This window comes from Carcharodon carcharias, chromosome 15 (assembly GCF_017639515.1).
Source record: "Carcharodon carcharias isolate sCarCar2 chromosome 15, sCarCar2.pri, whole genome shotgun sequence".
Lineage (NCBI taxonomy): Eukaryota > Metazoa > Chordata > Chondrichthyes > Lamniformes > Lamnidae > Carcharodon > Carcharodon carcharias.
The window spans coordinates 126,991,474-127,015,879 of record NC_054481.1 but is presented as its reverse complement, the minus strand read 5'-3'; the positions used below and the strand labels follow the sequence as shown (position 1 = coordinate 127,015,879).

Below are 24,406 nucleotides of genomic sequence, written 5' to 3'. Positions count from 1 at the left end.
TGAACACCAAAAGTAATGATTGCTTGAAGTGCTTTGAGCTATTTTGATGAGGTAATAAAGCTTTGTGGAATTGTGAAATGTTTATTTCTCTTAGGCAACTATTTAACGTTAGTTAAATAAATTCTTGATTAGAGAAGAGAAAAATAATCAGGTGGAGCTGCTGTTAGGTCACTATGAAACTTTACTTGACTACTGACCAAAATGGGAACAGACAGAGGTTTGGTAGCCACCTACTTCTTGAATAGAGGCACAGGATGCAGCAGATCCTTTCATTCATTCACAAAGAAATAATCTTAAAAAGAAATGCAGACTTGCATTTAAAAAGAACCATTCACAACCTCAGTACAAACCCAAGCATGTGCGAGCAAATTAAGTTTTTTTTTAAGTGTAGTCGCTGTTGGAATGTAGGAACCACGGTAATCAATTTTTGCACAGCATTATCCCACAAACAGCAGAGAGTAAACAAGCAGGTGATCGGTTTTCGCCCTGTTGGTTGTGGGATAATGTTGTCCTGGATTCTGAAGCAGACTCCCCTGCTCTTGGAAATAGTGGCATGGGATTATTTACATCCACTTAACTGCAGTTTCATTCCAACATTCAGCATCAATCCTAAAGCTGTGTACAAAATAATGAAACAGCAAATTTGTTCACATGTAAAATCCTGGCCCAAACACGGGCCAGTTCAATACCCGGAACGACATCTCTCATACGCAAAGTTTACCACAGCTTGCTGAACGAGGACTGCCAGAGCACTATTAGATTATTAGCAAATCTAACCTTTCCCAATTTCTCCATTATAACGTCAGTCTTTTTGTGTTTTAAGCAACAACAGACATACCAGCAAGATGTCTATCCTGGTTACAGCTCGCTAATACACCCCACTTCAAAAGAAAATAAAGTGAACCAGCCTCACTTGCCTATCTGTACTTTAATCCTACACAGCTCTTACTAAACTCAAGACTATCTTTAAATGTTTAATCTCTTGAAAAAGGTTCACAATACCATAAATCTGTTATGCCAGTCTTGTGCCTGTCTCCACCTTCTGACTTAATGTTAATCAATTTGGTTAAAAATTTTCCCAAGTCATTCCAAGGTGCAAGTATAGAGGATATAAAAGCAAAGAAAGATCTGCATTGACACACTGACTCTGTAGAAACAGACCAATGGGAAAGGGAAAATAAACAAGATGTTCACACAGCTATCGCTACAAGCTTAGAAATCTGTTGTCAGATTAGAAATCTACAGAAGATACAGAGGTTGGTCATGCGAACAATACAAATGGTGCCTATGTTGGCTCCTTAGAGGGCTTGTCTGCTATTTTCAAACTAGCATCAATCCCCGTCTATGACGAAACCCTCACAAATGTTCTCACCTTCGTAAATAAGTAAAGCTGTTGTCAGTTAAAACTGAAGTTATTTTATAGCCATTGTAACCATCATGTTTCATTACATTTCTCAAATATTTTGCTCCATCTAATGGTCAGTTTAGCTGAAGGAGGACATTCTAATTGGATTTATCTTTCTACTAATGCTATATACCGGTTTTAATGTTAGGCAACATCCTATTATAAAATTATATCAACAACGTGTGTAATCAGACAGCATTGCTTCTAAGACTATTTGCACAATACATGAGGTTTTAGTTAAAATATTTTACATTCTGATACACATAAAAATTCATACATGTACAGTCCTTCTGTGTAAATTAAGTGTTAATTAAGTGTTAACTTGCCTCAGTTCCTGAGTTGAATGTATGGAGATTACTAAACCCATACATTAAAATGATCGACCCTGCTGTTGATTTACTGTAGTGATGAGTACATTTAACGAGGGAGTCTTCCTTGAATGAACGTAGCTTTGATTGTAAATCAATGGTGCAGTTCAAAAATACGATAGTGGTCACATCACACTGAACTCCTGCGCACAATTACAAAATCTTGGCTGAAATTCTCAACCAAATAGCAGTAAAGTCCCAGCAACAGTTCAAGTGGGAGGCCAGGCATTTGCAGCAGCCTCGATGATGAAAGCGTGCCAGCTGACATGAGTCAGAGCTTCAAGCAAACATTACAGCCAAAAGCACTGCCAGAATACACTTCAATCTTTTAAACCTCTCCATTGCTTTGCGCATTGCCTCCCCTTTCCCTCGCTGTCTCAACCTTGCTGCTTCTCGCATGAGATGTACTTCTCTCAGGGCTGTTGGCAAGCACAGAGAGTTATTTTTCCACAAAGCGCAACTTGAAAACAAAGAGAGAAGCAAAAGAGAAACCCCCGCAAAAACCATAATGCAAATCCTTCCCAGGCCAACCACCAACTGGAGGTTGGACTTAGATTATGTTAATCAAAGAACAGCAGCTCCACCACAGGATCAGTCACAACAGGTTTTACTGAACAACAGTGCAATTAAAAACGAATTGGTTTCTCAAGGATTGTTCTTGCCGACTTCAGAAACTCTACAGCATCATTAAAGCAACATATTTGAAAGGCTCAGATTCCGTTTGATTGCAGATTCATTAAATTAAATGGTATTTCTTCATTCTTATGAAACCAACACAGGTAGATTGCGAAACGCAATAAACCTGCTTCTGCATGTAAACCATGTAACACTCCTAAGAGTTCAGGGCACTCGCTGCACAACATTTACAACATAATACAAGAACATTGCTAATGTGGAGACAAGTTCTGCTCGATCAGCAGATAAAAAGCATTTAAACATAAAGCTGCTCTGATCACAAACACTTGCCCAATCCAAAAATCCCCACTGGACATGGACAAATTGGGGTCAAGACTCAAAAAGCTGAACACTCGAACCAGTGGTCTTGTCAATAATCACAGAATCAGAGTCAGAATCACACAGTGCAGAAGAGGCCCTTTGGCCCATCGAGTCTGCACCTACACGTGAGAAACACCTGACCTACCTACCTAATCCCATTTACCAGCACTTCGCCCATGGCCTTGAATGTTATGACGTGCCAAGTGCTCATCCAGGTACTTTTTAAAGGATGTGAGGCAACCCGCTTCCACCACCCTCCCAGGCAGTGCATTCCAGACCCTCACCACCTTTTGGGTAAAAAAAGTTTTTCCTCACATCCCCCCTAATCCTCCTGCCCCTCAACTTGAACTTTTGTCCCCTCGTGACTGACCCTTCAACTAAGGGGAACAGCTGCTCCCTATCCACCCTGTCCATGCCCCTCATAACACCTTGATCAGGTTGCCCCTCAGTCTTCTCTGCTCCAATAAAAACAACCCAAGTCTATCCATCCTCTCTTCATAACTTAAATATTTCATCCCAGGCAACATCCTGGTGAATCTCCTCTGCACCCCCTCCAGTGCAATCACATCCTTCCTATAATGTGGCGACCAGAACTGCACACAGTACTCCAGCTGTGGCCTCACCAAGATTCTATACAACTCCAACATGACCTCCCTACTTTTGTAATCTATGCCTTGATTGATAAAGGCAAATGTCCCATATGTCATTTTCTCCACCCCACTAACATGCCCCTCCGCCTTCAGAGATCTATGGACACACACGCCAAGGTCCCTTTGTTCTTCAGAACTTCCTAGTGTCATGCCGTTCATTGGATACTTCCTTGTCAAATTATTCCCACCAAAATAATGATACCTGTAATCTGTTAGTTTGAAGACTGTGTCACAAATGGCGTTTACAGAGTAGAAATTGGGCCTTTTTATTCACGTTTCACAGACAGAAAACACGAACAAGGAGGGTCAATTTCAGTCACTAACATAATGGAACTCAAGGACTTCTGGCTGATATTGATTTGTATATCTGAGGCAGCTGATGAAAACAGATATTAAGCCCCTTGCACGTGCTGATTAGGGGCCTACTGCATGTTACCGGACCCCTCAGGGAAGCTGACTTCTCCTGAGCGGGTACTGGACTTGCTCTGCCCGGATTTTCCAGCGAGTGGCCACCGGGACTTCTAAAAGTATTTTATGTCTGATGTGAAACCAGGAGGAACAGGGGTGCTCTTCCCAACTGCACCGCACTGCCATGGATATCAGCCTTTGCTCAGCTAGGAGCACTCTCACCTTTGAGTCAGAAGGTTGTGGGTTTAAGCCTCACTACAGAATTTGAGCGCAAAAAAAAATAATCAAGGTTGACAGTGCAGTACGGAGGGTGTGCTGCACTGTCAGGGGTGTCATCTCTAAAATGAGACTTTAAACTGAGACCCTGAGCCTAGGTTGACATAAAAGATCCCATGGCACTTTTCGAAGAAGAGCAGGTGAGTTATCTCTGATATCCTGGCCAATCCTTAACCCTTAATCAACACCACAAAATAAGATTACCTGGTCATTACCATGTTGCTGTTTGGGGGAGGGGCTTTCTGTGAGCAAATTGGTTGCCACATTTCCTACAACAGTGGCTAAATGCCAAAGAGCACTTAATTGTCTATAAAGTGCACTGGGACGTCCTGAGATCATGAAAGGTGCTATACAAATGCAAGTTTTTTTTTATTTCTAACGGAGGGATGTTGGTTGGGGGTGGGGTGGTGGGGGGATGGGAGGCGGTGCTGTGATTGGTATCCCCTTTCATTTCTCTCCTCTTCCTTAAAGGACACTGCCAGCAAGGCAAGTGGTCCAGCATTCACACTCACGCTTGCTAAAGTACACATGAAGGCGAGACACGCATCAGCCATTTGCCCAAATAAGGGGGCTCAGGGTCCAATTTTGGACCATCTGCAGGCTTGCCAGTTGGGATGCAAGCTGCATGCGTGGTGTCCATTTCAAGAATGGACCTCAATAACTCACCCCAAATATTCACAGCTGCTAACACAAGAGTTTTAGGATGGAATTTTTCCTCAACCAATTTCTACCTGGGAGGAAGTATCAAAACAAAAAGAAACCCTGGAATTCACCCAATAACCTCTAAGTAGTTGGCCCATGAACAGATCTTAAGAAGTGCAATCGGGAAGATTCCAGTGAATTGTTGTCCAACATTGCTTACAACGGATCATTATTAGCATCAGGGAAATGGTGTTGAGGGAAAGGCCGAGAGCACACTCACCAATTCAAAATAATCAATGGAATTGTGTGAAATTTTGAAAAAAAAATCACTGTGCGCCTTTTCTCTCCCGATCAGAGAAGCAAAATTACAAAATGTTAGGGAACCTTGTGGCGTTAGGCTATTTACCATCAAAGGTAAATATACTGGGTCCGCAAGTGGGATATTGTTTCTGGAATGACAAAGGACCACACAACTGCAAGTGCATCAAATCAGACCAGAAGATAGGTATCACCACACAATGGTGGATTTTTTTTATTTTGGCAATAAAAACATTAAGAAATGTTAGCAGTTTCATTTGGCTGTCTTAGCCAGAACAAATGATTGGAACATTGTCTAATATAGATACTTTGGAGATGGGGCTTTGCCCGTGCAACCATGTCACCTTTCTCAGTCTCTTCATAGGCACAGGTGAGGTTATAAGCATACTGTTGCCGGGGCCACTTATACTGCATGGAAAGGAAAACCCACATTATTACATAATTCAAAGTACTCACCTCTGTGGAAAACATCAGGCATTCATTTTATTCAAAACCAAATTGTGTAATGTGTTTACACCAAAGCCATAATGAGTCCAATATAGGGAATGGCATGAAGCTGATCAAGTTAATATAACCACAACATGTCTGCATTATTCCAAAACATTTACAACAGGAAAACTAACCCAGAGGAGAGTTCAAGGTGCTTTTAGCATTCAGGTCTTAGAAAATTATAAAATCTGACTCTCTTACTCCAATACAGTTGTGGAATTTTGGACCCCCAAAGAGTGGGACTATGAATACAATTCTGACTGCCATGATAATAGTTTGTATTTATGTTGCGCTAGGCACCTACGAAAGTTTCACTGTAAGAGGAGAGAGTTATTGCTTCCTGGGCAAGTTGACGTGGTGGAGAGTCAAAGCAGGTAGGCTAGCTTGGGGGATTTTCAGAAAGTCAAACGTTGAGGTGACGTAGGCATGAAGCAAGGCTGAGCAGGAGGTGCAGAGGTGGTGAAGCTGGTTTTGGTAAGAGAACAGGCGGGGATTGGGCTTGGGGATTGAGAAGGAAGCCAAGGCGTTGAATGTTCCAGATCCGTTTGGGATGGTCAGCCAGGGAGATTGATGGAATTGAGGTGGGACGCATGACGCTGCTCACGGGAGCTGAACAGGAATAGCATTGGTTCCGTGGTCATTCCGCTGCAGGAGGTTTTCAACTCAACACTTCACATGCAAATGAGTTCCGAAGAAGAGTCATATCGGACTGGAAACGTTAACTCTGTTTCTTGCTCCACGGATACTGCCAGACCTGCTGAGCTTTTCCAGCACTTTGTTTTTATTGGTTTTGAACTCATCCAGGTCTTGACATCAAAACTGGCCACTTGATAGCGTGGTCAAGATTTTTTGGGTCACAGGAGGAAGCAGTGGGGTAGAGCTGGGTGCTATCAACCCACATCTGGAAACTAATCCTGTGCTTCTGAGTAATAATGCATGTAGTTAGTGAAGAGGAGACGACAGAGAATGTGGACACCTACTCACCACGCAAGCAGAGGAGAGGCAGTGTTGGAGTGGCTGCACTGTCGGGCAAGAGAAAACCTAGAAGAAAGCAATTCCCCAGAGACCGACTTTAGAGAGAATCAGGAGGGCAGTGGAGAGGTTACCTGTGTCAAAGGCGAAAGAGATAAATAGGGACCTATCGTGACAATCATGTGAAATGCCAGTTGTGACTTTGCCCAGAGATCTTAGCACTGTCAGTGGGACAAAAGAGCCAGATTTAATGGTGTAAACACAGGTGCACAGATGCTGACCCACAATCTGGACTAAAATGCCAGTGGTTTACACTGCTACTAACGTAAAATGCAGAATTCAGCAATATTGCACAAATACAGTGACATGCTGGATCATCATGATCTTGAGGTTACCAGCAAGAACAAGTTATATGGAAGTTTGTGGTCTCATCCGCTTCAAAGCAAATTTTCATACAGTGCACACAAGCTCAAGTGGCCTAAGTTCAACTGTTTACATGCAAATTTGAGTACACACTGCCCCATGTCGTAGCTCTTTGCATACCCGTTTTATCTGATGTAATGGTTGATCTACCATTACTTCTGTGTAATCACAGGGGAGGCCTTTCATCCCATTGTGCCTGTGCTGGCTCTTTGAAAGTGCTATGCAATTAGTCCCATTCCCCATGGGCCTGCAAAATCTTCCCCTTTAATTATTTATCCAATTACATGACTGGGAATTAACTGGGTGACATTAAATGGAGCCTGGCTCATATCAAATACAAAACAATCCATTTCCTTCGCACTAAACCTTTTCACCCACACTGGCTCAAAGAAATTGTTTTTTTGAAATGTCTTAATATTTTTCCAACCAATTTTGCACTGATGTGGTATTGATGATGTTTTGAGTTTAAAAGATCATCCTGGTACATTCTGCTTTTACCAATATAACCTTGAGGCAGTGTAGCTGAGACCTGAAGCACTTATGATGCCATCACTGTGCAGTGGAAGGTTAGCATGTGATTATCTATGAGACTATTTGTTTATCACTCAGAGACGATACAGTAGAACTGAATGGTTGTGCTTCATTGTACATTTTAAATGAACTTGTATATTATTCTTAACAATTTCTCATGTGACCCAAAGCTGTTGTGCAGAATGTTTTAAAACTGACAGAGGAAGGGGGTTTGAGGGGGAAGAAAAGAACTATTTGTTGGGTAATTGAGTTAAGGAGGCTGACTTCATGCATTCCAATGCAATTTCCATGCCAGGTCTTCTTAGATATAAAAAGAAGCCTAAAGGCATATAGGGGAAGTGGGTGGTAAAGGGGAAGTGGGTGTTGTAGTGGTAATGTCATTGGACTAATAACCCAGAGGCCCAGGCTAATGTTCTGGGGAACATGGTTCAAATCCCACCATGCCAGCTGGTGGAATTTAAATTCAATTAATAAATCTGGAATTTAAAAATGTTTTTGAAACCCTTGCCAATTGTCATCAAAAACCCATCTGGTTCATTAATGTCCCTTAGGGAAGGAAATCTGCCGTCCTTGTCTGGTCTGGCCTACACGTGACTCCAGACCCATAGCAATGTGGTTGACTCTTAACTGTTCTCTGAAATAGCCTAGCAAGCCACTCAGTTGTACAAAACCGTGACAAAGCTTAAAAGATGTGCCCTTCCTACACCTCATGGACTGCAGCAGTTCCAGAGGTTGGCCCACCAGCACCTTCTCAAGGGTAATTAGGGATGAGCAATAAGTGGTCTTCTAGCCATTGGTGCCCACATCCTGTGAACGAATAAATTTTTAAAAAATACACAGTGGAATAAAAGCGCCTTTAAAGACAAGGTGAAAGGCAAGGCAAGCACCCAATGCTGAGCCTTTCACTGCACTGAGTACGTTTAGCATATCTAACTATTCAGCTAGCTTGTAAATACTTCACACATTCCAAGGCTTCAACAGATTGAGTCCAACTCCAAAATAAAAGAATCTCAAAGAGCATCTACTTCTATTCTGGGTTTTAGAGGCGTGTACCTCTCTGTATGCTCTCCCGCATTGATACATGAGTTGCCCTACCTGGATGTTGGTAATAATCACACTTCAAGCTTGGAAAGATCAGAACTCTTTAACTTGCCATGCTGCCTTGTACAAGAAGGACTGGTGTGCATTAATTCTGTTACACTTCACGTGAGCCTCTTTGCAGCCATGAAATGTGGCTCCCCGACACTTAGAACAGTTTAGTTCCTAAACAATTACTTCCTAGCTCTTTACAAATATTTACAGATAATACAACAATATATAACAGGAGTGGTTAGAAGGAATTATTTCAAGCCAGAGAGTTATTTGGATATGGATTGCAGTGCTGCGAGTGGCTGCTGCATCATATTTAAAAGGGAATTATATAAACAATTGAAGGCAATACTAACCAGCAGGGGGAAGAGCAAGAAAATGTAGATGACTCAAAATGGAGTGAGGACAAAAACAAGAACAGCAGGCCGAATGGCCTTCTTCTAGACTGAAAATTCTACAAATCTTTTAATTCAAAATGCTATAGCAAAGCAAGAGGCCATCATGGTGGTGCTGGTTCTTAGCAGGAGCTTTCCAGTTAGTCATGCGGCCTGTGAATTTTTCCTTCTTTAAGTGCATATCCAAATCCCTTTTGAAAGTTACTACTGAATCTGGTTCCACCGCCCTTTCAGACAGTGCGTTCCATATCACAACCCATTGCCTAAAAAACCATTTCCTCACCTCTCTGCTGTTACTGGTTTGCACTACGTCCTTGTTAAAAGAGTAAGTTTAAAATTAATCAGGAGTGCTTGCTGATCTGTCCAATAACGATCAATATGAGAGATAGTTAGGATATGCAGCAAAGGACTGTGCTTCATTGAAAATAAAAATGGAGAGGCATTGGAAAGTTAGAACCATAGAAAAGTTACAGCACAGAAGGAGGCCATTTGGCCCATCTTGTCCATGCCAGCCCAAGGACACCCAGGTGCCCTTTCTAATCCCACCACCTGGCCCATAGCCCTGCAGCTTACAGCATTTTAGGTGCAGATCCAGGTACTTTTTAAAAGAGTTTAAAGTTTCTGCCTCTACCACCAACTTGGGCAGCGAATTCCAGACACCCACTACCCTCTGCGTAAAAAAGTTCTTCCTCATGTCCCCCCTTCACCTTCTGCCACTTATCTTGAATCTATGTCCCCTGGTTCTAGAATTCTCCATCATGGGAAACAACTTTATCCTGTCCGCTCTATCTATTCCCCTCATAATTTTGTACACCTCAATCCTCAGCCTTCTTTGTTCTAAGGAAAATAACCCCAACCTATCCAATCTCTCCTCGTAGCTGCACTTTTCTAACCCTGGCAACATTCTTACAGGCTCTATACTCTACAAACCCCGGCAGCAGATAGTCTCTGATATTTCTACCAGGATTTTATACTGAAAGATTGATTAAAATAGGTATGGAGTGGACACACTTACCGTTGCTGCTGGTGGTAGCTGTAGTGGGCAAAAGTTGTGTTGGGTAGTCCTGCAGTTTGGTTCAGGGACATGCAGTGGAGTTCCTCACCATCAGTTGATGGGGATAAGCTTGCTGTTCAGGTGGAAGATTGCCGGCAGCTGTCACGGAAGCAGATGGAGAGATTGAGCAGATTAATTTCCAAGTTTTCATTCTCAAATATATTGAATGAATGACTGTAAATGTTTCATAAACTAAAAAAAAAACCTGGAGGTTTCAATTTGGTGGGTGGGGAGGGCCATTATTGTGTACAGAGAGCAGTCATGAAAAGTGGTGGGTGTCGCAGACTATTTTGGGGTTTGAAGAATCTATTGTTGAAAATAAAGCCAGGAAAGAAAAGTAATTTGTGAAACCTCTCACACACAGGAGATCTACTTACAAAACTGATCAGTAAAAACAAATTCACGGAGTTGGCTAGTATTAATGCTTATATCTGGGGTTAAGCTGTACTCGCCCAACATCTTTATTCAAAAAAACACTTATCCAACAAGAAGTATACATATTAGAAGTAGGTCTCCTTTCAAAGAACTGTTTAACGTAAATCCCAAAATGGCTCAGTCATGTAATAAAGAAAAAGATGACCTCTTTGGCTCACTTTCCTCCTTCATCTCTAATCCTGACAGAATCATATATGTTCCTGGAGAGAGAAAGCCCATCACCCTTGAGCTAGGGTTTCTATCCATGGGTTACATAGTCTAATTCTATTCATCTGTGCATCCCAACACACTTTAATACTCATCCTTTGATTGCAACTGTCTAATTGAAAAAAAAATTGTTTATGACACAAGTATATCTCTCCAATCTCCATCTTGAATGTTTATTTTTTTATATATCTTTGAGTTTTCATTCCATCATACCGACAATGTATTGCTATTCACTCCAATGTAACCCTTCATAGTTTTGCAAAGTTCTGTTCACTTAGCCCTTAACTTGTTCAGTTCTAGCAAAAGTATCTTCTGCTTCTCAAGTCTCTTCATTATAACTGTAATGGCTCAACCTTGACATAAACCCCCTTCAACAGCCACCTAACCACTTTCCCTTTCTAATTTCAACATAAGTCCCTTCGGTGGTACCTTATCAAACACTTTTGGTCAAAGCTATGTGAACTACATTCACAGCATTTCCATTATCTATCTCACTGGACCTGTGAGGAGTCACTGCCCATAGCAGAGGAGAGGGGAGAAGAAAATTGCGGGAGAAACAAGTGAGGCAAGTGCAGAAAATAATTAAAACCAATTCAGCTTTCATGCCGTAAGGAGTTCAAGTTTTACGGTTTATAAGCCAATGTTGCTCTCTGATGTTTTCATTCAGAGTGCAAAGTTGGCATTTACAAATTACATAGAATTAACAGCACAGAAACAGGCCATTTGGCCCAAGTGGTCTATAACAGTGTTTATGCCTTCTAGAGTCTCTGCCCACCCTATTTCATCTCACCCTACCAGCCATTCCTCTCTCCCTCATGTGCTTATCTAGCTTCCCCTTAATAAATTCATCTATTCACTTCACTTCAACTACTCCATGTGGTAGCAAGTTGCACATTCTAACCACTTCTCTTTGTTAAAGAAGTTTTTTCTGGACTCCTTATTGGATCTATTAGTGACTATCTTATATTTATGACCTCTAGTTTTGAACTCCCCCAGAAATTAAAACATTTGCTCCACGTCCGCACTAGAAAACCCCTTCATAACTTTCAACACTTCGATTCTCGATTTCTAGAGAAAAGAGTCCCAGACTCTTCAGTCTTCCTGATGTTATGACTTCCCAAGTTGGCATGGTGGAGCCTGGCATTGCTTTGTTAGCCATCCATGGACAAGAGGCAGATTATGCAACTTATATAAACCATGATGAAAATAAATGGACAAACCTTAGAAACTATAACTGGCCAGACCTTCAAAACAGAAGGACTTTTTTTATTTCTTCCTCAACTGCATGATATTTTAGCCCCGAAATACATTGGGAAGGAGGTAACTTTGCAGAATTAACATCTGGACGTCTGCCTTACCAGATCTAAAACAGATTAAAAACATCCAGAATTTGTCTGAAATGGCTTGAAGTGTCAACAATACGCCATTTACTAAACAGGCAGGTGATAGAAAGTGGCAAAAATAGGTTCGGCTGCAATGTTCTCACATTATTCTCAGGCAAAGTTGTTGTTCTCTGCGGCTGCTCCGATGTCAGAAAAGCATCGGTGCCAGCGCAAGACAGCCCCCTGAGCAGTGCTGCCTTAATTGGACTAATCCGTGGAGCAGGCATCACACCAGCAACTCCCCTCGCCAAGCCCCCACCCACCCACCGCCCCCAACTCAAGTCTCCACAGGGCCAGGAAAATCAAAAGCCCAAACTCTGCTCTGTCTCAGCATCTTCTCAAAGAGCCAGCAGCAATCAATAGCTTATCCTGTGGGGCACTGCAAAATGACCTTTATCTTCGCACTGAGTGCCACAGTTCCTTGATACAACAATGGCATGCATTCTTTTACAGAACAAACAGCTTACATGTAAATAATGGACCTCAGAGCATTTGATGATAAAACAGAAGAGTTTTCAGCATTCTTTAAATTCCGTTACTTTAGGCTTTAGGATTAGAGATATAAATTGAAACAGATGAAAGTTTACAGTCTAAGAAACATTTAAGCTGGAAAATATCTGCATAAACCTAAAAACAGAATAACTTATACTAAACTAGAAATGATTTTGAAAAACCTTTCAACAACTGACATATAGATATAAACAAAAAAAACCAAAAAAACTGCGGATGCTGGAAATCCAAAACAAAAACAAATTCTGTCGAAGGGTCATGAGGACTCGAAACGTCAACTCTTTTCTTCTCCGCCGATGCTGCCAGACCTGCTGAGTTTTTCCAGGTAATTCTGTTTTTGTGTTGACATATAGATCAATGAGCCTAAAAAATTCCACCAATCAAAAAGGCGCAAATAATATTATTCGGAACATATTGCCAAGAAGAGCTATTCTCTTCAGGCAATAATGAACTTCACATTTACAAATGTGCTGATCAGAATTTAGGTCTGAGAAGCGGCTGTAAGTGGATATCTAAATGGATCTCCTTGGACTAGGTAAATAAAGGTCTTCGCTATGACCTTCCCATTTTACTTCACAAGTATTCATCAAAGAAACATTCTAGATTCAAATTTCTCTCCCAATGTTCAAGTTCCCAACGTGAAGAGAAAAGATGTGGGAGGAACGAGCAATAGCAATTCTCCAACCTTGCAAAGACCACATTTTATGCTAAAATCCAGATAGTGCAGATTTGGAAATCTGAAATAAAAACAAAGTGCATGCTGGAAAAGCTCAGCAGGTCTGGCAGCATCTGTGGAGGGAGAAACAAGAGCTAACGTTTCGAGCCCAATATGGCTCCTCTTCAGCCTTTGCTTTTAATGTGCGTTTTATGTTATTTTGTGCTTCTCATGGGCCTGCAGAATCATTTTCAATTGTAATAAGCCAAGTCCGCAGCTAACAGGAACCCTAGAATTTGGATGGAACAATGTGGCCTGCGAGACGCTCTCCACGATCTGGAATTCGATACCTGAGCACTCTTCCCTTCAGCTTGCGTTCGTTTTTTTTTCCAGAGTTCAAGGTTCATCACGGTGGGTTTGGTGGTTGAACAGCATCTGGTGTCCTCGAGTCGTCACAACGTTTATGCATGTTCTGCAAAGTTCTCTCTTTTCTGGTTTTCTGGAGGGGGAGTTCAGCTGCTGAGCTGATCTGCAGGCCCCCTGCTATTTCACGGAATAAGTGGAACCGCCCTCCTGGTAAAGTAATGCTGCACCCCCCTCCCCCTGCCCACCCCAGCACCTCCAGCTCTGGATCCTCCTCCTGCTCAGTGCATCTGGCCTTCCTGCCTTGTTTATTCAAGTGGACCAATTTTAAATCAGGTGAGACATTGTTGTTACCATTTTGTTACTAATGGGGGCAACCATGACTTAGTGATAGCACTCTCACCTGTGTCAGAAGCTTGTGGGTACAAGTCCCAGTGAGCAAACGGATGTCCAAGAGGCACAGACTTTCCTTTACCTGTTTTTTGGTGAGAAGTAAGTGGCTGGCCATTGAAATTTCCCCCACCTTCTTCAGTTGAGTATCTTTCACACTTTAGAAGCTGTACCAAAGCGACGCAGACCCTGGGATACTATTAATACAGATCTACCAAAAACCTTCTGCTGCCAAATTTAAATGGTACTTTATACTGAATTTGAATAGTATATAATGGGGTCTCTCTGGACCCACCAGCAACTGAGAACCAAAGGTGAACTGCTGTTGAAGAATGAGTAACGGTCTTGAAGGACACTTTGGGTTTCTTTCTGACCCAGATTGCACACTGGCAAATGCACTTGGCACAGCAAAGTCACCAACTTGCCAATGACGCTCTTGCCATCAAACACTGGATTTACGAGAATTACTAAACAGCTGAGCTCAGTAAATGTAAAAACGTAGCTCTCTGAAATGTCACATTGATCATATACTTTGATAAGTGGTAAAAGACATGCAACTCTTGACTTAAACAAACCTAGGAGACTGCCTCAGGGAGAGATCCAAGATGATAACTAAGAACTGCTCCATCCTCGCACCAAATCAAATGAGGCTGATTCGCCCAACCCACTACCATGAGCATTCACTCCCTCTACCACCAGCACACGGTGGCTGCAATATGTACCATCTCGCACTGTAGCAACTCGCCAAGGCTCCTTCGGCAGCATCTGCCCAAACTCGCAACCTCTACCATCCCAAAGGACGAGGGCAGCAGGCACCTGGAAACACCACCACCTGCAAGTCACACACCACCTGTTTTGGAAATATATCGTCATTCCTTCGTCGGCATTGTAGGGTCAAAATCCTGGCATTCCCTCCCTAACAGCACTGTGCAAGTATCTTTACCACTCAGACTGCAGTGGTTCAAGGCAGCAGCTCACCACCACCTTCTCAAGGGCAATTAGGGATGGGCAATAAATGCTGGCCATGCCAACGATGCCCACATCCCACACACAAATAAAAGAAAAACCTCTTATTCAGGTCTGTAGCCAGAGCTAAGCTGTTTCTCACGTTAAAAAAAATCTGAGACACTCAGACAATAGGTATGCGAGCCGGCAGAGAGTTACTCTCAATCTCCAGCAGCAGAGAGAGGTTCAACTGGACATAGATTCCTGCATGAAGCAAGATACCAAAGGAAATCTCCCTACTGGCTCGAAAGCCAGTTTATCAGGAACAAGTAGGTTATCGGCAATACTTACATGAATAAAACTGGGTAAATTATTTTAGCGGATGTTTTAGAGAAAGCAAATAATCAACTCCTGTCAGTCCTGGGTTCAAATTACCGTGAAGTCAAGTTGGGACACTCCAGACCTGGGTGTAGGTTCTGATTTCAGTTGCACAATTTGATCCTGCACATAGGGCAAAGTATTGCTACATTTGTTTATCACCAGACCTATGCAAATATGTATAGTACTTAAATTGTCTGTTGAATGAATGAAAACAGACTAGGCTTAAATTCAAAGAATGTTATCAAGTACATCCCAAACTCTGTATGGCAATTGGAATCACAATGTGAAGCAACAATCGCTACAGTACTGTGGAGTACAAGTTCAACATGTTTTGCAAGCAGGAGCGCGTAGCGATGTGAGAACTCGTTCCTGGTGCCTGGGAAACCTGGGCAGCTGTGGTTAAAAATAGAATGATTGTTAAACTGAAGGCTGTGGCCTCATTATAATATTTAAATGGCCAAACCACTTCCCACAAGAGGGTTGGTCGGTTCCCCCCTTTCCGCCTCGGCTAAAAACAAAAGTGGGCGGGGGTTGGTTTCTGTTCCAGGCTTTTTGCGTTTTAACCTGTTTTTAGGGGGTTCACATTCAGTCCTATGCCTCAATGGCAATTGGAAAGTAACATGGTGGCACAGTGGCTATATCACTGGACTGGTAATCCAGAGGCCTGGTACTCATGCTCTGGAGGCTGGAGTTCAAATCCCATCACGGCAGCTGGGGAATTGAAACCTAATTAAGTAAAAGCTAGTATCAGAAGCGCTGAGCGTAAAAAAACCCAACAGATTATTGTAAAAACCCATCTGGTTCACTAATGCCCTTTAGGGAAGGGAATCTGCTGTCTTTACCTGGTCTGGTCTACATGTGACTCCAGACTTACAGCAATCTTAACTGCCCCTCTGAAATGGCCGAACGAGCCATTTCAGAGGGGCAGTTAAGATTGCTGTAGGTCTGGAGTCACATGTAGACCAGACCAGGTAAAGACAGTTGCACCCAAGACACCACCTTCTCAAGGGCAATAAACACTGGACTTGTAATGGACATTCATCCACCCATGGTTTTAATCTGGAAAGTTATCATAAAACTGTTGAAACCATACCTTCAGCTGTTTTCATTCAGTCACCTCAAGCTACAGCGTACAACAGAATGTCTCAGTAGCGTCAACATCGTTCACCATCTGATATCAGACCTATCACAATAAACATTTCCAGTTGACGAGGCTCTGAGTTGTATTTCTGGCAACTGGCACTTAATCTTCAACATGATCAAATCATTTAAACTGAAACGTGGCAGGATCTTGCTCCCAAAACACCCATTTTATTTACTACTGCTCTCCGATATTCACCTAGTCATCAAACATCCTGGATCAGACAGATCTGTTTACGCTCCAAGTGGCTGTTTAATGAAATTAACTTTCAAGGAAGTCTAATTCACAGAAAAGCACATGCAAATACATCCCCTACTCTTATCAGTTCTTACTCTCATTTTACTAAAGTCAACAAGGAAGTAAAGAAATATATAGCAATACATAAAAATTAGTTTTTGCTAAGAAATAGGGAGCAATTATCCGCTGCCAGAAGCAAGTTTCTTTTAATTAATTGACAGTCCTAAAAGTTTGCTGTACTTACTTACACATCCGGAAGAAACATTTCAGGAATGTAACTATCTCCAAAGAATATCTTCTAAAGGAGTACAGCAGAGCAGGACTCAGAGCGCTAATACTTAATGCCACTGTATGCAGCATCAGAGGATGAATCCTCCACTCCACTCCAGATTATTTGAAATAAGCCCATACTGACCCTGCTGGATGTACTGACTAGGTGTAGTGACGTTGCTAGGTGTACTGACTAGGTGTAGTGACCCTGCTAGGTGTACTGAATAGGTGTAGTGACGCTGCTAGGTGTACTGACCAGGTGTAGTGGCGCTGCTAGGTATACTGACTAGGTGTAGTGACGTTGCTAGGTGTACTGACTAGGTGTAGTGACCCTGCTAGGTGTACTGAATAGGTGTAGTGACGCTGCTAGGTGTACTGACTAGGTGTAGTGACGCTGCTAGGTGTACTGACTAGGTGTAGTGACACTGCTAGGTGTACTGACTAGGTGTAGTGACGCTGCTGGGTGTACTGACCAGGTGTAGTGGCGCTGCTAGGTGTACTGACCAGGTGTAGTGACGCTGCTAGGTGTACTGACTAGGTATAGTGACCCTGCTAGGTGTACTGACTAGGTGTAGTGACACTGCTAGGTGTACTGACTAGGTGTAGTGACGCTGCTGGGTGTACTGACCAGGTTCAGTGGCGCTGCTAGGTGTACTGACCAGGTGCAGTGACGCTGCTAGGTGTACTGACTAGGTATAGTGACCCTGCTAGGTGTACTGACTAGGTGTAGTGACCCTCTAGGTGTACCGACTAGGTGTAGTGACGCTGCTGGGTGTACCGACTAGGTGTAGTGACGCTGCTAGGTGTACTGACTAGGTGTAGTGACGCTGCTAGGTGTACTGACTAGGTGTAGTGAAGCTGCTAGGTGTACTGACTAGGTGTAGTGACGCTGCTAGGTGTACTGACTAGGTGTAGTGACCCTGCTAGGTGTAGTGACCCTGCTAGGTATACTGACTAGGTGTAGTGACGCTGCTAGGTGTACTGACTAGGTGTAGTGACCCTGCTAGGTGTACTGGGTGTACTGAGTTCAATGTCTCCATCTCTACTGAAGCTGAGTTGCTTGAACTTGGGTTTATGGGAGAATTTCCCACAGCTAAATTCCCAATCCTCTGTAAGAGGCACCAGATCTCAGAAAGGACCGAAGCAGAGGGGACAAAACAAAAGTTAAATTTAGGCTAAATTGGGGCCCAGGAGTCATCAATAGAACAGGATCCTTTACTGCTGAAGTAACACAGGTGCCCCCATTACCATTTGAGTGCAGTTGGCTACCTACAAAACCATGGGAGGCCAGAAGTGGTACAGAAATACTTCTACAAACTCTTGCATAGGATCTGAGCATTGCTGAGCCAGCATTTGTTGCCCATCCCTAACTGCCTGTGAGAAGGTGGTGGTGAGCTGCCTCTTGTACCGCTGCAGTCCATGTGGTGTAGGTACACCCACCATGCTGTTAGGGAGGGAGTTCCAGGATTTTGACCCAGTGACAGTGAAGGAACGACAATATGCTTCCAAGTCAGGATGGTGAGTGGCTTGGAGGGGAACTTCCAGGTGGTGGTGTTCTGGGTGGTAGAGGTCGCGGGTTTGGAAGCTGCTGTCTAAAGAGATTTGATGAGTTGCTGCAGTGGGAGGTACACACTGCTGCCACTGTACGTCAGTGGTAGGGGGAGTGAATGAATGTTGAAGGTGGTGGAGGGGTTGCCAATCAAGCAGGCTGCTTTGACCAGAATGGTGTCAAGCTTCTCGAGTGTTGTGGAGCCACATTCATCCAGACAAGTGGAGATTATTCCATCGCACTCCTGACTTGTGCCTTGCAGATGGTGGACAAGCTCTGGGGAGTCAGGAGATAAGTTGCTCGCCACCTGCTTTTGTAACCACATTATTTATATAGCTGGCCAGTTCAGTTTCTGGTCAATGGTAACCACCATGATGTTGATAGTGGGGGATTCAGCAATGGTGATGCCAATGAATGTCAAGGGGCAGTGGTTAGATTCCCTCTTGTTGGAGATGGTATTTCTGTGGTGCGAATGTTGCATCTCCAAATGTGGCCAACAGTCTGTGGAACTGGATGGGCCAATGATTGTTCTGGAACACAGCATTACTCAGCTCTGGAGTGCAGGTGAACCTGGTTCTTTTGCTGATGCTCAAACCCATCCAGTCATACGAAGGTGACTGAAACAAATTAGGATGTTGAAAACATCCACTATTCTGACAGTGTAAAGTAAAAATCAGTGCTCTATAGGAACTGGAGTTGGCAGTTGGGGTGAGGAGGGTTAAAGGCTGTACCTTAATTGAAAGGTCCAGTGACAAATACGATTAGTTTGATTTTCACATTAATGACTTGTAAGCTTCTCTGTAGCCCTGTGTGTACACAGGCAGGCAGGCAGGCAAGAGAGTGTGAGGGAAGCAGAATGAAAATTGTTGTTGTGAACCCAGGTAGCACTTCCTCATTTTTGGAAACTGAAACTTAATACGACTTTTAAAATAAACACTCTAGTCTCTCATTCACAAATACTGCGGAACAATACGTCCAGGTGAAAATGAATGAATGTTAGATGGGTTGCTTGCTCCGTGGGTGGAACAAATATGAAAATATGCCTAATGTCGCCTCCATTTTCTGCCAATGCTGGGTTCCACCCAAGTATCCTCTCAGCCTTATTAGAATACACTCAAACTTAAAATGGACACGATTCAGTGCAAACAACTGGAATCCAAAGAAAGCACCAGTACCATATCATTTATTTCTTCTCAAGAACAAAAGTTTAACTTGCACTTAATGCAAAACTAAATTGCATTCTAAGAAACAGAAAACACAGAGCCATTCTCAGTGAGGGGAAATTAAATTTCAAACATAGCAAAAAATTGCAGCAAAACACCAGACGAAGGCACATTTCCTCAAGCTCCAGTCGCAATGCGAGGAGCGTTTCTGAACGAACGCAGCCGGAGGATTCTCAAACTTGGAAGCCAAGCGCGTGGTCAGTTTTGTGATTGGAGATTCTTTCAGACGGGAGGTTTGATGGTCGGCTGTAAAAGGTTGAAGAGACTTGGGCGTATCGTAGTTACACACGAGACTCAACTTCTGCAACATTTTCTGCCACGTTATTGGTCTGCTCCCTGATGACATGGGCACTCATGCAGAGGAAACTCAAGCCCATGGTATTGATTCTCGGTAGTCTGTCTCCATAACAACACTGCAATTCTACTGAGATAAATACATGACCGAGAACATATTAGAGGGGTTCATTTGTTTGCTTAAAGGTTTGAGATTTATATGTCAAGCTATGTGGGAAATGTGTGATTTATGGACAGCTGTCAGGTCCCAGGAGCAGATTCTAATCTTCAGCTTGGTTGCAATCACTAAATCCATTGATTTATTCTCTTTACCCTTTGTAGCAAATGAACTAAAATCTCAAAAAATATTTGGTCAGTCCAATGCCCTAGTGTGATTGGTGGTCTCCAGGTATTTCCCATTTTTTCCTAAACGAAGTCTTTCTGGATTATTTTCCGATCATTAACTGAAGTTCCAGGTTTGTGCTATTTACGTGAAAATCAATCTTCCCCCTTACAAGCAATATTAATAGCTTATGATCTACGCTTTTTAAGTATCAGTTCTCATCGCTGGTTACACCAATCTTAGCTGGGGTGATAGCTTCCCCATGAGAACTGGGAATATAAGCCTGGATCATACAAACCAAAGCTAACAATGAACCTGGTCTACAGTAATGCTGAATGCTGCAAATCGTGCAGTACACTTAATGCACCCCTTAGTTGATCTGAAAGGTGGAAAATGTCACATTTTTTGACTCACTTTGTCCAGGCTAAAATAGGTGATCAAATTTATTTATGCTTAAAGGGAAGCAAAGATATTAGACATAGCCTGTGAAGTCTTGCTGTGTATTTTGCCTCTGCCAGAGTTCCTGCTTGTAAGGGTTGTCCCATGACCCCCTACTGGAAGCGTGTGCATGGTGGATAAGAACAGGATTGGGTTTAGCCACTCTCTATTACTGAATAGCCCGCCAAGACTGTCACATGAAGAAAGGCTCCCTGGGCTGTGTAGCAGAGGGATGCTTGAACCTTAACCAAGCATGGGAGAGGAAGAAAGAACGTTGCAGGGGAGATGGTCAATGTAAATAACAAACAAATTCTGCCAAATAATTCAGGGGTTCAAACTGTAGATATTTGAACTAAAGAGGCACACAAAAAGAGGGCTGTTACATTAACAGTTAACAAACTCCTTATTCAGTCTCACTTAAAAAAACAGAAAATGGTTTAGCTTAGCATTTAAACCAGCTTGTGTTCGGGAACCAATAGCTCAGATCATTTTGGGATTGTCGAACTGTAATAGTGCCATGTGTTTCGCAGCAGATACTGAATATCACTTTGTGAGCATGTTCACTGTCTACATATGGTATAGTACTTGGTATCAAACCTCATGTGGTCAATAATACGGTTAGGCAGCGTACAACATGAAAGGAGACAAGCCTGGCCATTGATTCATTCATCATTAAGAGAGTCACTGTAGCTGATTAGCAGCAGGGAGGGAGGAGTAATGCCTCGCACCACCATTTTGAATTGCCTGGGCAGTGAATGTTAAAAAAAAACAAACAAATCAATTACCCTTTTGACTAATTTGTTGAAGTTTGGGTTAATAAATGAAAGTGAAAAGTTTTCCAATGGGTGTGTTGTTCATGCGGTGACACTCAGTTCTTTTCACCAAGTCATCAGGGGAATGTGTCAGGTGTTTTACTCCTGATAGCCGGTTAGTGAAGGAAGAAACCAGAGTAAATCTTTACATGGAATAGATTTTATTCACAGAGTGAAACCTTACAGGTATATACCTCCTGATACCATTCCCCTCCTTTGTTACTAAGTGTCTCTTTATATGTGCTGAACTAACCATCCAATCAATACTCTCCACCTGTATGTACTTAACCTCAACTGATACAATTAACATCAGGCGGTGCAGAAATATGGAAATAATATTATTGATGCCATGCCAGGGCATTCACATGACCTCTCCAGTACCTGGCTGCCACAGGATTCAGAGAACTCATAAAGCTGTTTATCTTCTAATCCTTTCAAAAGTACCCAGTTCATTTGACTTCCAAAAGATATTGTGTAATTAAAGATATGACAAATAAAACTGGCCTCTAAATTACTGCTGATAATGGAGTCCCACTTTTTCCTGAGTCAGGCAGTCTTGATGCCAGTTCTGAGCCCTCCGCCCAAAAGCCCCATCCATTGGGGACGTAAACACAATGAATATTGCTCAGAGAGTGCAGAAACTCTAACAGCAACAGCACCAGGGGCTACCTACAAGGGTGGGACAGTGGGGTCTCATCTCCAGCATCTAAGACCAGAACCAGGTCCTTGTGGGAAAGTGATGCTTGGAAGTTGCTCACCTAAACAACAGGCTGAAGCCCTAATAAAATGTAAACACACCTTGAGATATAAAAGAAAATAACTCACTGTTTGAATCAAATGAAAGTTTTAATGTCTATAGTAACCTTTAGACTTCCAAATCTCAAGCTTAAGGAAAACCAAATTACTTGTGATCTGCCTCGTTTTTCTATCTATTCATTTAAACTCAATGGCTTGGGGGGGGGGGGGGGGGGGGGGGGGGGGGGGGGGGGGAGATTTGGGAAATGAGACCCCACCTGATTCAGTTCCCACTGCTTATCGTGGGCACAATCATACCAACAGCATTCACCCTCTACATAGTGGTCAGCGTGTCAAAAAATGTGACACAAAATAGTGGAGGTGTTAAAAAGTGAGGATTAGTCTGCTCAGCACACAGACACAGACACACACACAGGGCGATTCAGAAAGCTGCACTGGCAACTGATGAAATGGGTCGACTTAAACTCTTACAGCTTAAATCAAAGCCGAAATATGTCATCTCAACCCCAATGAAGAAAAACTCCTTTTAAAAGTTCGATATGGAGTTTGAATATGTCCAGCTGGCAAGCAGCCCTCACAGACAGTGGCAGGAGTTTGAGAGGATTTGGGCCACTCAGTCATCCAGAAATAGAGGTGAGGAAGGGGGAAACTCAAATTATTCCGACTGAGATTTTAAGGATACTCACTTTCCCTATCAATTTGGATAAAATTCTTCCTGATAAATTAAGACTGCGCTTTTCCAAATTGGCTGGGACATGATCTATCCAATTGCACAATCCTCCAAGGTTAATAAGCTCACTGCCTTCCAGCTTAGAAATGTCAGCAATTGGGTCTTCCTATCATCATAAATAACACACACAGACACACACACGCACACACAGAGGCAAACAACACACACACACACACACACACACACGCACACACAGAGGCAAACAACACACACACACACACACACACACACACACACACACACAGAGGCAGACAACACACACAGACAGACAGACGCACACACAGACAGACACCACACACACAGACGGAGACAGACACACAGAGACAGACAGATACACAGAGACAGACGCACACAGACAGACACACACACAGACAGATGCACACACACAGACAGACACACACACATAGACAGACAGACGCACACAGAGACAGACACACACATGCGTACACACACACACGCAGACGGAGACAGAGACAGAGATGCGCACACAGAGACAGAGACACACACACACAGAGACAGAGACACATAGTCAGAGACAGACACACACACAAACACACACTCACAAAAGGGTAATTTTCTGCTGGGGAGTATCCAGCCTGTCATTGTTGGGAGCTCCCCTCAAAGCTACAGCCAAGTGAGAGATTAAACAGCCCAGTAAGAATTGTAGCAGTTTAGCAGTTTGATAAAAAAAATACACAGAGACGCTTTTCCCTTAACCCTGTCACTCAGTCAGGCAGTTCCATCAATACCAATACTCTGGGGAAGAATGGTGTGCACACACACATACGTTTGTTTGTGTGTGTGTGTGTGTGTGTGTGTGTGTGTGTGTGTGTGTGTGTGTGTGTGTGTGTGTAGTGGGGGGGGTGTCCATCATGTGTGTAGCGTGTATGTGTGTGTAGTGTGTGCAAAGCAAAACAGCAGCTTTATTTGATTGATTGATTGTGTGACCTGATCTGCAACAGCACATATTTGGTTTGCCTAGATACCAGAGTTTACTTCTGTGCAACATTAAAAGGCAATGACTCATGCCCCTAGGCACCTTGTGACGTTTAATAGATAAGTTGCTGTTGTTATCCAATAAACTAAAACAAAACTCATGAATTAATGGCAGAAACTTGACACCACAGCCACACAACTAGTTACACGAGACACGCCCATCCCACTCTCCTTAATGCCATCTCTGTTTACTGTTCTTTCAATCTGCTTCTACTCCACCTGAACTTTTTAATAGCTGCGCCCTTATCTCATTAATTGGTTGGTGTATCTTATATCAAACTGGAAGCGTACAGAAACCCCCAAGCTTCTGGAGATGATGCCATGGACGTTCACTAACACTGATCACAACTTGGA

At 42.9% G+C, this 24,406-nt stretch overlaps 1 protein-coding gene across 7 annotated transcripts in view; it reads right to left on the bottom strand.

Annotated features, from left to right (window-relative positions):
• pik3cd (phosphatidylinositol-4,5-bisphosphate 3-kinase, catalytic subunit delta) overlaps positions 1-24,406 on the bottom strand; it is a 199,609-nt gene that overhangs the window by 100,846 nt on the left and 74,357 nt on the right. For 5 of the 7 annotated variants that reach the window (XM_041206088.1, XM_041206084.1, XM_041206083.1 and 2 more), the window contains one exon: positions 9,978-10,115. The gene's annotated coding sequence lies outside the window, so the exon portion shown is untranslated. Of the gene's footprint in view, positions 1-1,731; positions 2,198-9,977; positions 10,116-16,377; positions 16,468-24,406 lie in introns of those variants that run through there. The other 2 variants (XM_041206082.1, XM_041206087.1) reach the window with 2 other exon arrangements.